Below are 14270 nucleotides of genomic sequence, written 5' to 3'. Positions count from 1 at the left end.
CTGAGCGAGGTGGGGGGGATTGGCACAGCCTTCGGCGACGACCGTCTCCCCGAGCGGCCCAGCCCTATGGCTTTCGGTCAAAAGCAAAAGGCAGCACAGACATTTGTGTCACCCTCTTAAGCGCTCAGAGCTTTGGCTCGCGTTTCAGGCGCAAAGACTTTTCATCCGCCCCTTGGCAGGGTGGCCCAGGGACAGCAAGAGGGGAGCTCTGGACTCCCGGACTTCCCTAGCGACGGAGAACTTTATGGGTCTCTCTCTCCGTGTCTGTTTCTGTCATCTTCTTCTCTTATGTACACAGAAAGGCCGGGAGAGGAACTGGCTGGAGGTCACGGGGGTTCTGAGATGCCCAAGGCTCCCAGGAAGCGCTGTTCCCGCAGCTGTCCCCGCAGCCGCCCGGCAGCTGGTCCCTGCTGCTCCTGACGTCTTGCACGCTTTCACTTTCGCGTGCACACCGCTCGGTTTGCACACCGCTCGGTTTGCAGTCTAGAGAGCCTGGGAAGAGCTGCCTAGGAGGGGAAGAAGTAGAAGGCCAGCGGAGCGGAAGCACTGGGCGCAGCGGGAAAGCCCGCAGTGAGAGCGCCTGCGGGCAGGTCTGCTGGGAGCCGGACGCCCTAGATCTGCAGTCCAAAGCCTGTTCCGCTCCCACAAGGGCAAAGGGGGCGGGCAGGCCAGAGCTTGACAGTGTGTGCTCAGCAGGAGACCCTAAACCTCATCAGCCCACCAACTTCTACCCAGGGGCCCCAAAGGAGACGAAAGCGTTTCCCTGCCGGCTCCAAACTTCTCATGTACTGCCATTAGCAACTGTCAGCCTTCTTGGCTTGAGCTGAGCAGAAAATGCTTCGAATTTATCAGCTGCAGAGTTGTGCCTTGGGAAGCAGGGCGAGCTATTCCACCCTAATGGCCCTCTGCCTCTGAACTGACTCTTTTATAAGTCTTGTTCTATTTCAAGGAACAGAGCTGACTCTGACACCTAGGAACAAAGAAATTGCAGGATGGAGGCCCCTGATGTTTTGTCAGTTTCTTAGCACTCTCGAGTAAGGCTGGCAGGAACTGCTTCATCTACCAGGAACTGCTTCTGAGTTCATCTTAAAGATCCCCCAGCCTGGTCCTGGGATTCCTTCAAATGCCCAGGAGATCTCCCACATCTGGGAGTCCACAGCAGAGAAGGGTGGGCAGCCAGCAGTAGTTACTTTTGGTCTTAAAGGACTATCTTAGGGTTTTCAGATCCACTTATCCCTATGGGGCATTACTATATTCTCCCACTTCGCTGTAGTGTTTTAGAAAAATGAGAAGTAGTTCCTTCTGAGAAACAGATTGAGTACTATGTCTGAGAAGTAGTTATTCTCATTATAGTTCTGGACAACAAAGCAAGGAATATAAACTATCGTGACTACATTCAAAAGAGGGAGACTTTACATTTGCCGGGTTGCAGGTTTTATAAGATGTTTTGGAGACCAGTATGTTTCTCAAAGACGTCTGAGTCAAGTCAAAGAATTACCTGGACACCCCTTTAATAGGCTGTCATAGGAACCAGTTTTAAAAGGCTCTTTTTGCTTTTCCTGACTATTTTTAATTCTGGCTGTCCCCACACTCAGTGGGACAGTCCGTAAGAAGAATGAATTCTGGGCATCTTTCTTAGTCTGGTTTTTTTTTGTTGTTACTATAAGTGAATATCACAGATCAGATAATTTATAAAGAATAGAAGTTTATTCAGCTCACAGTTTTGAAGGCTGGGAGGTCCAAGGTTGAGGGACCACATCTGGTGAAGGCCTTCTTCCTGTTAGGGACTCTGCAGAGTTTTGAGCCTGTAGAGGGCATCATAAGGAGAAGAGGGCCACAAACTTGCTAAAGAGTTCACTTTGTGACAAAGCCAATGCCTCAATAAACTGTTGATCCATTAGTCCGTGAGTGGGTCAACCTTGACTGATAAGGACAGAGCACTTATGATGAAGTCTCCTCTAAAATGTCTCATCTTCAAACAGCATTAACATATGACTTTAGAAATTGCTTCCAATGCCTTAATCCTGAAGGACATTCAAACTATAACAGGATCCCAGGTCCACCTGGGACAGTGCCTTGTACAGAACAGCAGACTTAGTCCCTGAGTCCTCATGGCTTGCTCTGTCTCCTGCTGACACTCTGTTCTCCCCGAAAGACATGGCACCTCCTCAGTCTGACCCTCTGTGCTTTTCTTCAAAGTTACACTGTTGAAGCTACTCCAATAACATCCCTGCCCCACTGGCTGGCTTCTGAGACAGGTGCTCCTAGAAGGCCTCATCTGTCTGTAAACCCCCAAAGGGGGTCTGATACATGCTTCCCTTCTAGCTGCCTATAGCGAAATAGACAACAGGTTCCTGAGAGGCCTCAGGTTGTAGACAATTATTGCTGCAATTAAATGCAGAAGAATCTGTTTCTTTTAAGAAAGCAATTAGGATTCAAAATCACCTATATGTAATGGTCTATAGAATGGCCTGTAATTTGGACTTGATTATGTTCAATCATAAATAGACTTCCCTCCTCTTTTCACTCCCCGCCCCCCGTTTAGTCAAATGTGCTTTCCAAAAGGCAAAGTTTTTTTATTGCTTTTCTACAACTAAGGATTAAAAAGGTCCAGTCTCTCATCTACCTTCCTTCCTTCCCATAGTGTCTTGCCACCCCACCTGCCAATCTGAAGCAGAACGGACAAAATTTCAACCACCAAAATTCTCCTATTAAATGTGAAGTGGTACAATTTCTATGGAGAAGAGTGTGGTGGATTTTCAAAATGTTGAACATAGAATTAATACATGTCCCTGCAGTTCCACTCCAATGAATTGAAAATAGATATTCCGATACCTGTACACCAACATTCACAGTAGCACTCTTCACAACAGCCAAAAGGGAGAAAAAAACCTAGATGTCTACTGGGGGAACAATGGACAAATGAATGACAGTAAATTCACACAGTGGAATATTATTCAGTCATAGAAAGGAATGAAGTCCTGATACAAGCTACAATGTGGATAAACCTACAGAACATTATGAAGAGTGAAAGAAACTCAAATATAAAAGGCCATAGATTGTTTGATTCCATTTATATGAAATATCCAGAGAATGTAAATCCATAGAGGCAGGAGATTAATAATAGGGAGTGAGAGGAATGGAGATGAATTGTTTAATGGATCTGGGGTCTCCTTCAGAAGTGATGAACATATTTTGGAACTAGATAAAAGTGATGGCTGTGAGCACATTAAAGGCTACTGAACTGCTCACATTAAAATGGTTAGTTTTATATTTCGTGAATTTCATGTCAGCTAAAACAGTTCTCTGCATCCTTTAAGATCAGTTTGCTGAGGACTTTGTTACTGTACTGGTCATGTTTTGGTAGATGATGACTGGATGTAGAAGAATTAGGATTATGAAAATGACAAATATCTAGTTTTTTTCTAACTAGTTAACCACAGTGATGATATTGGTAATGACAACCTATGAAGACAGAAATGATGACCATAATTAGGAGAATAGGGGAAACAGACTTAAAGAGTCCCATAAACCAGGACAACACAATATCCACAGATTACCTAGAGCAGGGCCATATTCCTCATCAACCAACCTTGACTCACTTGACCCCACTGTGTATTCAGCTTTACCCAGAGTTGGGGCTGCAAAGCTATGGATTCAGGATCTATGTCCAGGTTTGTTCAGCAGCAGAGCCAACAATAATTCAACCACACAGCCTCTCTGAAATGACATCAGGCAATTACAATTACAGTCTAGGATCATAGACTTTCTCCCCAGACTTACAGATAATGAGAATATTAGCTTATAAGTGAGTACCTATATCATGTTCTATGTGATTTACATGTATTTGAAAAATTATGTGTATTTATGTGGTTTGCATGTATACAGCTGTTAATTCTTACCACATCCTGTGAACCAACCATTGATTTTCCCATTTTAGACATGAAGAAACTGAGAAAAAAGAGATTACTACTGCATCCAAAATTCCACAGCTTCCCAGGCAGTGGAGTCTGCATTAACGCCCAGAGAGAAGCTACAAGGGCTGGAAAAGGGCTTGCTGGGCGAGGACCTGAAGGATTCTTCCTGGCTCTTCCCCTCCCTTATGGAATTCCAGCAAGCTTTCCTTTTGTTCTTCCAGGGGGATCACGTCCTCCAACATCTGGTCCTGCTGCCTTTGGCACCAAAGCTCTATACATACCCTGGAGCAGAGACTTACTGAGTTTCCTTAACAATATTTTCTGCTGTTTCCTACATCAGGATATAAATACAACAAAACAATAGCTCGTCTTTCCTTTGCTTTTGCTATTGTTTGTGAGATGGGCTCTGGGTGAAAAGACATTCATCGAGGTAATATACAAACAACTTTGGCTCTGAAATGAAAGGTTTTTCTTTACTTTGCTGCTGCAAGAAGTACAAAAGAGATTTGTTCTTTTTCTCACACAGTGTGTGAGGGAGACTGGTTCATGGTTTTACTGGTTAGCTCACTGAAGACCAGGAGACTCATGTTGGAGTATTATTTTCTCTTCCTCTCACCTCATTCCCCAGAAAATCTAGCAACACCATATCATAAAGCCACAGACCTCTCCAGCTAGGGAATTGTGGGTATGGGCGCCATGAATTAGAAAGAGGCTACTACTACTGAGACTACTGAGAGTGTCTGGATGTAACTTCAGTGATGTTTACTCTAATATTTTCTCCTCCCCATTTCACAGATGAGAAAATTGCGTTCCAAGTGACAAAGAGATGGTCACATTCCTAGCTTATACTTTGTGCAGAACATAAACCTTAGCCAGTCTTCCAGCTCCATTTGCAAAAATCTATTCTGCCAGGCCACTTTCCTGTCTATGCCACTGACAAAGAGTACTGTTAGAGGAGCTGGTGGCTTCCAGGTCTGAGCAGAGATTGGACCCAGGTGTCAGAGGTGCTGGAAGCCAGAAGACAAGTTCAAGGCAGAGGAAATACAATAAGTGTCTGGTCTCCAAACTGATGGGTCACCAATTTCAGAAACAAGTGGTCCAATGGGTTCAAGTGCTTAAGAGAATACTTGCTGGGGCCGGGGATTTAGCTCAGTGGCAAAGTGCCTGCCTGGCAAGCACAAGATCGTGAGTTCGATTCCTGGTACAAGCAGGAAAACAGACAAAAAAAAAAGAGAATACTTGCTGTAGTTGTCTCTCTGCAAGATGGCTGAAGTGGGGAGTGTGAGGCTCTTTTTGCTGAGAAACAACAGTATTTCTGGTATAGCACAGGGGGCTTCTGGGCAAGATCTCACTTAATTCCCAGAACAACTCTGTGGTATACATTTTATTAACTAATCTGTTTCACATATGAGGAAACTAAGGTTCAGACAGGTTACATGGTCAAAACCTGCTAAGACTAGAATATGAATCTGACTCTACAGTTAGGAGGTTGGGATATTCCACTAAGCCCCACAGTGTCCCCAGGTTGAAACTAGGCTCTTATCTTGACTTTTGACTTCCACAGTGGATGCTTCTTTCCAAAAGAACTTTTAAAGCCAGGTGTAGCGGGCTCATGACTTTAGTCCCAAGTACCAAGAAGGCTGTGGCAGGAAGATCACAGGCTTGAGGGCAGCCTGGGCAGCACAGTGAGACCTTGCCTCAAAAAATTTTTTGTAAAGAAGGTTTTAAAATGTTATTGGTCCAATATTATTAATTTTTCTTAGGCTTCATCCCAGTAGGCCCAGTGTGAAATTCCTATGACCTCGCGCTTGCCAGGCAGGCGCTTAAGAAGTGGCTTTTCTGACCTCATTTAAAACATGTTGGGGATGTCTGGACCTCTAGGCCATTCAGCAGACCATCTGGAGGTGAAGATGGCGAGCTTGTCTTCTCCCTCAGTACTGTCTGGTTTCCCAGAAGAAAAGCCCTGGTCGAGTGGCTGAGAGGAGGACCTCTGACAATGCACTGGCTGGGCTGAACACTTGCTGCCACTTACCAGCTGTGGGGTCTTCGATAAGGCACTTACTCTTATTAAGCCTCGTTTTCCCATCTGTGAAGGGGGGTAATAACGTTACCTACCTTGAGAAGCTGAGCTATTTCACCCACGGAACAGGCACAGAGGATGGCCTAACACACCATGAGTATATGGGAGTGCTCACTACTAGCGTGCTGTGGGAAGCATTTTCCCTGAGTCTTGGGTGGGACTGAATAACCACCAGGATCCTGAAACCAGATACTATTTTAATGAGTACCTAATCTCTTTAGTATATATATTCCTGACAAACACCTTTTTAGATAAACCTTATTATGTCTCTCTGTTTTACAAATGGAAACTGAGGCTCTGGCTTAGCTTCCTTTCTAATGTTGGCTTGGCAGTTTTAAGCAAAAGCCATCTCTTAACATAATGTCTTTTATTATTTTTCATTTCTTTCTTTTTTCTTGGTAAGAGTGGGTGGGTTTGGTAGTTAAAGGATAAACAGTGGTGACTATAATCAAATGTTCCTTAATTTGCCCCTTTGAAAATAAGATTAAGGAAGAGAAACACTGTCATTTGGCAGAGCTGCTGAGGCCACAGGGTGACAACATGGAGCTGTACACCCTCTTCTTAGGGGTTTGTCCTTGACTGACCTAACCTCAGCCCACATCTATAGTAACTGAGAAGATTGAAGTCAATGACCAAATAAATGAATTTGCATGGATTTAGGACCCATTGCCCAGAAAAAAGTGTTCAAAATTATTCCAAGCCAAACCTCTTTGTTCTCTACTGTTCTGGTGTGGGCAACTATGTCAATAATAATAATGATGACAACTCCCATTACAAGAGCTAATGGTTTGCCAGGCACTGTGCTAAATACTTTATATTATTTTGGTTAATCCTCACAGATGTCTTGCATAGCCCCCTTTTACAGATGAGGGAATTAAGATTTAGGAAAGGAGAGTAGGTAGTTTATAGACTGCTATGGTTTGGAAGTGGTTTGTCCCCCAAGGGTTCGTGTTTTAGGGGCTTGAGAGGTGGTAGGACCCTAAAAAAGAGAGGGCTGGTAGAAAGTGCTCAGGTCATATCAGGTCTGTCCTTAGAAGGGATATAATAGCTTTTGTGGGACCTCTGAGTTCTTGTAAGACTGAGTCTGCCCCCTGAATCACTCACTCTCTGGCTTCTGTGTGGCAGGGGGATCCAACTCCCTTCTGTGTGGCAGGGGTATCCAACTCCCATACACGCTCTTACCATTATGGTACCCTCCAGCCATGAAACCTTCCCCAGAAGTGAGCTGATCTGGTGTCATTCCTTAAACCTCCAGCAGGTGAGCTAAAGAAACCTCTTTATAAATTAACTAACCACAGATATTTTGCTATAGCAATGACAAACTAATACAGAGGCACATAGTGAGATAAGGAATCAGGGTTAAAGTCTTCCTGATTTGTATTCTAAATTTTTAACAATGGGTCCCCATTGCCTCTGTACCTTTTTGGAAGGTCATGAGCCAAGGCTGGGTGTGAGATCATTTCAAGACATACCAACTAGTCTAGTTCTCCTTAAAGAAGGAGTCATCCTGTCCCCTCATTCCCACAGCCACTCAAATTCCACCCTGAGTTTTTGATCTTTGGTAGAGATGAAAGGTTCTACCTGAATGGCCCAAATCCTTTTTGGAATGAATGAATAAAGACTTTGGTTATTCACAACTGTTTTAGTTGCACTTGTTTGTTCTTCAAAGGACAAAGCCCCACCTAAAGAGTTAATTTCCTTCTAAATGAGCCCTTGGAGAATATCTGACATTCCAACTTGATCTTTTGTTCTGAGCTAGCTGGAAGTATTGCCACCAGTATTAGAAAGAAGATGGTTTTACTTCTCGGTCCTCTCAAGTACTCTTACAGTGAGACAGAAAATTTGTCCTTCCATTTATTCTTTCAATCCTGTAATTACCATTTATGAAACATCCAATAGTTTTCCAATACCACCCTGGGAAATTCTGAGAAGACAAAGAAAAAAATAAATGAGCCTATCTTTGTCTGAAGTTGCTTAAAATTGTCATGTACTATACCAGTTCAGATTCTTCTACATTCAAAGATTTCAAGTGGGCCTAAAAAACAAGATCAAGAGAAATTCAAGGGCACGACTTTATAATTTTTGTAGCTTTTGGGGTATGAAAACAGGAAGAGGAACTGGCAGAACTCAAGGGTTCTTTGAAGGCATGAATCATAAACCAGATCTACAGGTACGGTGGCCCCCTTGTCAGGGTAGCAGTTGTCTCTATAAAAGGAGAGAAGTGTTGGTGAGAAGGAAATGCCAGTGCTTGTCTCTACCCCAACCACCCTCCCACGCAAAGCTCAATCTCTACAGTGTGGTAAGAAGTTCCCTGTTTTGTTTTAACTTCAGCTCTCTCTCTACCCAGCTGAACCACATAAAGAGAATAAAGCCTGCCATTTTGCACACACTTCTGCTGCTGTTATTTATTTTGCTAAGACTCTGAAACCTGTCAGTGAAATACTTTACAGCCTAGTCTCTGTGATACTAATCACCCTAAGAGATAAGCACCCAGAGTGATATAGATTGGAAGACAAACTAACACATCAAAGTTGCTGAATACACACTGCTCTTTGAAGACTGCCCTGGCTTTATGAGCTTCAGGGGGAAAAATGAAAAAGTCCAGCTAGAAGGTTTCAGAAACTCATTTAGAAATTACAGAAATCCACCACTGGCAAATGCCAACCTATGTGTATGGACCAGAGCCAAAACCATGCTTCTTGTAGCAGAAGCGCTGAGGGATGAAGATGAACAGGGAAAGTCAGTGGGCAGTTGTTCCTTTTGAACAGCCTGGAGTTAGTGAATATTCCATATTCTGTGGCGCGAACCAAACTTCTACCTTTAGGATGGGAAGATATGAATTTACTCCCAGGAAGTGAAACAAAATAAAACACTCACATGAGAAATGTCACATTTAAAAAAAAAAAAAAATCAAATCTGACAAACTCTTCAGGGCATTTTTCCAGGGCAGGAAATATATTCTTGGCCACTAGCAAAGAACTCTCTATCAGAGATAATGTAAGATCACTTTAGCATTCTTGTCTACCTTCTGTGCTGTGGCATACCCAGATGTTATTACACTTTTCTTTTGTTTGCTGGTAAAATCCTGATGTTACCAAAATGCGAGAGAGCAATCTACTCAGGGAAGGCGGGCCCTTCCCCAAATTCAGACAAATGATTAATCTAAACTGTACTAGTATAGCAGACCTAACATGCTTCCCACCTATAGTATGAAGATGAACATACTATAGCTGTGTGACAGTGGGTTCTAAGACCATAGGCTGAGAGGTAGTTTCCTCCTTAATTAAAACAAAGGCATGTGAAGTGAAACTCCATTCCATCCTGCTTTTGGACACACATCTATGTGAGGCATGTGTTTGGATTGACAGCAGCAGCCATCTCACTCCCATAACCCACAGGCAGGAGCACCATCAAGAAGCCACTGGGCCACGATTGTCATTGAGGTCACCAGTCTTCACATCTGTTGATGTACATGATGAAACCTTCCAGTTGTTGAAGACTGTTTGCATTAGTATTGTTACCAGCTGAAAGCTCCCTACATTATTCAGTCCTTGAGACCCTGAACACTGAGAAGAACCCTCTGGTCTTCTGTCCACAGTGATCACCACTGGGCAGGTCTGAGCCATTATAGCCCTTGTACCAAAGTACTTCAGTTTCTGCAGAAGTTGCCTCCTCAGTGTCCCTGGCCCCCACAGCATTGCTCGTCATGACACCCTGATGTGTTTATGTTGACTGACTCTCCCCCTGCCCTGAGGCTTTAGTGATAGGCTTTCCCGCCTTGTACATGGTTCTCTTTTCCCAGTTCATTCCTCAGAGATAAGAATCCGGGTCTTGAGGCAGTGGGAAGACCAGGCTTTAAAGTGACATCTGGAAATGTGAAGTAATGGTTTGGTTGAGTAACTGCCCAGAAAAATACTCAGTTCACTCTTGCACTTCTTCCACCCATCCCACTCCACTGCAGCTCTGCAGTCACAAATCTGCTATGCTGATGTATTTTCAGCCCCATCTTCCTATCACAGAATATCTGCCCTGCAAGGACTCTCAAGTGGCCAAGAACTTCAACAACAAAACAAAACTGAAAACGGTGTCTGTTTATATTGAAAAGCAAGCCATCAAGTGGGTCCAAGGAAGCTCCACAGACCAAGAAATGTGGAATAAAGGTGAAGATTCTGTCCTCTCCAGACGAAAAGATTTTCATGTTACAGCATGACAGTCCAAGGCCCAGTAAAACAGCTTCCAGTTCATCAAAACGCTAATTTTAAACTGGTGGTGGCTCACATCTCTAATCCTAACACTCTGGGAAGCTGAGGCAGGAGGATTGCAAGTTTTATCCCAGGTTGGGCAATTTAGATATTTACCAAGGCCCTGTTTCAAAATTTAAAAAAAATAGTTGTTGCTTTTTAAAGGGGTGGTGGGTGGGAATGGAATTCAGTGCCAAAGCCCTGGGTTCAGTCCTCAGTACTGGGGGGTTGGAGGTTGGGGGCTGGGAGATGGTGTGTGTGCTGTAGAAGCATAGTTGTCAAAGCTAATAAATATAACATTACCTGAAGAGTCCCCAGCCCCCCTTTAAAGCACACTCTGGGGCATAACTTTCTGTAATTCTTATTCCTTGGGCCTGGGGTGGGCCAGAAGAACCTGCTAGTCCACATTCAGCCAGCCCAGGCGATTCTGACAGGGACAGTTCAGAGCCCACTCAGATGCACTGTTCTGCACCTGGATTTGACTCCCTACAAAGCAGCCCCCACCTTCTGTACATTATTAGTGCCTTTTCTTTTAAAATAGAAAAGAAAATCTGACTTAAAATAGTTCAGTCAGAGGCTTTGCCAAAACACTCAGTAAAAGTATTCTGTTAATTCCAGAATCTGAAATAATAAATGAAGGTTAAACAAAAAAGAACCTAAAATTACTTTTGAGACAAAATTTCCTATATGGCGTCTCCACTCTGTGTGGGAACCACCGGAGGAGGCTGGAGTGTGGAGAACACACTTCAGGCGGCTTCCTAACCTCTGCTAGGTTTCCGCTTCCTGCAAGGTCCCCAAGCAATCTTCTATACAAATGAAGAGGTTGTCTTCTCTGGCCTCCACCAGTTCCTCTTTCCACTGAAAACCACTCTGGTTTGCACACTCGGCACTGCACCACAGGCCCGGCCAGGCCAGCACCTCTAAGTAAACAGAAAGGATCACATGATTTATCCAGTGATGAGTGTTTGCTGGAAGCATGTGGTGAGAGGTTACTGTCCAGCGGAGGGGGCGAAACTCCCGCTTGTTTTTGCGGGAAACTCCCCGCCGGTGTGTAAGTGCCTCAGGGGGCTCTTTCTGAACCAGAGCCTCCAGGCAGAAAGTGATACTGCAGTTTCAAGGGGGAAGGGGAAGCTGGTCTGGGAACACCTTAGGGATCAGCCCGAAGGCAGCTCTCTCCTGGGAGAGGCTTCTTCACAAACGTTGCGGCAGAATCTTTTCAGATATTTCCGTTTCATAGGGCCTTTCCCTTACCCAGGTCAGATCATTTACTGATGATCTAAAAAAACATTTGCTTGATGCTTGAGGATAAATCACCCACTTGGCAAAAGAACCCACTTGTCAGGAGCTTTTTAGAGGGGAAGAGGGAGGTCAGTCTTACAAACTGCAGGAGTGGGCTGTGCAAGCTCTGGCCTATGGCAGAGGACTTTCTGGACTCATTATACCAATCACTGAGCTGTTTGACTCATTACTGGATTTCTAGAATTCCAAAGGCTGACTATTCACTCTCCGGGGCCAGCCACAGTTGATAAATTCCACCATAACAATCATAGCTTTCCTACAGTAGACTGAAATTCCCATATTGCTAAAAATAACTTAACTTCTAAATATCAAAGAAGAAAAAACACCAACGGCTCAAAGTAAGAGTAGGCAAAGATATGAACATAAGATTCACAGAAAAAAATGTAAATGACTCTTGAAGGCATGAAAAGATGCTTCACTCTGTTAAGCCAGTTTACAATTCTTTTATTTTTTTATTAGTACATGTTTGCAGTACACAATGTTTATATTCCTTATGTGTACATAACCCATTTAATTCCTTGTTCATCCCTCTGTTCGCTTCCCTCTCCTCTCCCTTTATCTCTCGATCCCTGTCCCATTTGAGAAAGATCTACTCCCTACTTTTTATTTTCTATCTTTTATTTTGCTCCTCATTTATATTTTGGGTTTCTCATATAAGAGAAATCATTCAGTATTTAAGTTTGTGTATCTGATTTATTCCACTTAATATTATGGGAATAGAAAATAAACTATATGAATTAAAAAGACCTAAAAAAAGAGTTTCTGGGCTGTAGGTCTTATCCTGCCTCTTGAACTGAGGTCACATAGTGTGCTTAATTTGTGAAGATTTTTATTTCGGATTTTTTTCCTTTTATTTATTTTCTTTAAAAAATTTATCAGTACCTATTTGCAGTACATAATGATTGCATTTATTGTGGGCAGTCAGTATTGAACTATACACATATGATCAATATACTTTTATAAATATATTTAATTAAAAATCTCTTAAAATTATATTTTCAGTTTCTCCTAATAAAATAACAAAGATATAAATGATAATATACCATATCAAAAAGGATTTGGAGAATAGATATTCTCATATACTGTCAAAGAGAAGACAAGTGGTACTGTTTCTATGAAAGGCAAATAGACAATATTTACCAACTATAGCAATGCACATAACCCTTGGCTCAGAGATTGCACTTCCAAAATTTATCCTACTTGTGCTTACAAAATGGTCTGAGTTCAGTAGCATTCTCTACTGTTATTCTCATAATAGCCCAGGTGTCCATTTTAGGGAAATGGGTTAGATAAATCATTTTCCATAATTAAACCAGAGTACTACTCAACTATGAAAGATTTGGAAATTCTTGATATTCTACATGAGAACAATCTCTAAAATACATCACTGCATGAACAGAATAACAAGATATAGAGAAGTGTGTAGGGTATTTTAAGGTTTGAATAGATAGGAGCAGAATTATTAATAAACCATCTCTGAAAGAGTATACAAGAAACTGATAATACAGCTTTCAGATGGGGAAACGAGAAAGTTGGGGGACAAGATTGAAGAATAAGCTTTTGTTATGCTGCTTTGTAACTTTTGAGTTATGTGAAGGTATAATCTGGTCATTAGCATTTGAAAAACTTAGGTCTGTATTTTTTGTTGTGTATAGTACATCGACCTGCCATTTTATTGTTTGGACTCCATTTTTGTATTTTCTCTCTCACTCTCTCTCTCTCCCTCCCTCTCATATTTCAATCATAAACTGTCCCATCAAATCAATTACTTCTGTGGAGAGCAGGGAAAATTCTCCCATATTAAGTCTAAATGACAAAATCTACTGTCTGAATCAGTTAGGCACAACCTGACTTCAGAAATATTAAACTGGGGAGATCACAAGCCATCTAGAATGGAGAAAGAAAATTCTGCTTTTCTGACTACTCGTTTATGCCCTAGACTATGAACTACCATTGCCCAGCAGTTAATAACCTTTTTTTTTCCTGTTTGGTGTCACTTACTAAGAGGCAGTAACATCTACTAGCTGTGTGTGTACCATGACCACTGTATCATTTTCTGCTGTTTCCGCTTGCTTCTGAATAGCCTCTTGTTTCCTTATTTCTGGGCAGTCTGTTTATTCTCCTTTCCATTGTGCTATCTCCTGTATCTCTCTAATGAACTTCATCCTGTTTTTGACTGGCCATTCTCTGTTTTGACAAGGTAAAATTGATCAATGAATTAAACACATGTGAAACATCTCTGAATGCAAGCCCACTATAGGGAAAGATTTGAATGCTGTCCATTTCCTTGCAGATAATAACTTGGATGACAATTTTAACAGTCAGATGAATTCCAAATAGAGATCTCTGTTTAGACTTTTTGTTCCATAAATAGACACAAAGTGCAGACATCCTGCCTCTTGACTTCTTTTGTCATTTGAAGCTTTAAGACATTTATCTTTTGTTTTCTTGATTTCTCTTTTCTGCTTCTGCAACTGAGACTATACTCAGGGTGACCTTATAGCTCAATAGGACTAGAGTGATTCTTTCTCATTGACCTGTTTCTGGGAGACTCCCTGGAAGACCCTGGCCAAGCCCTTGACCCTGTGCTGCCTTTTGAAGCTGGCCTAGTGAGCCTTTCATTTAACTTCTGGATTTGATAACTTGACTTTAAGTGAGACATTTCTTTCAACCAAACAGACACTTCCTGTGAACCAGGGTAGGAATTCAGATGATTCACAAATATAAAACTGC

The sequence above is a fragment of the Chinchilla lanigera genome, unplaced genomic scaffold, assembly GCF_000276665.1.
Source record: "Chinchilla lanigera isolate Chin_1 unplaced genomic scaffold, ChiLan1.0 scaffold00045, whole genome shotgun sequence".
NCBI lineage: Eukaryota > Metazoa > Chordata > Mammalia > Rodentia > Chinchillidae > Chinchilla > Chinchilla lanigera.
This window is presented reverse-complemented; position numbering follows the sequence as displayed.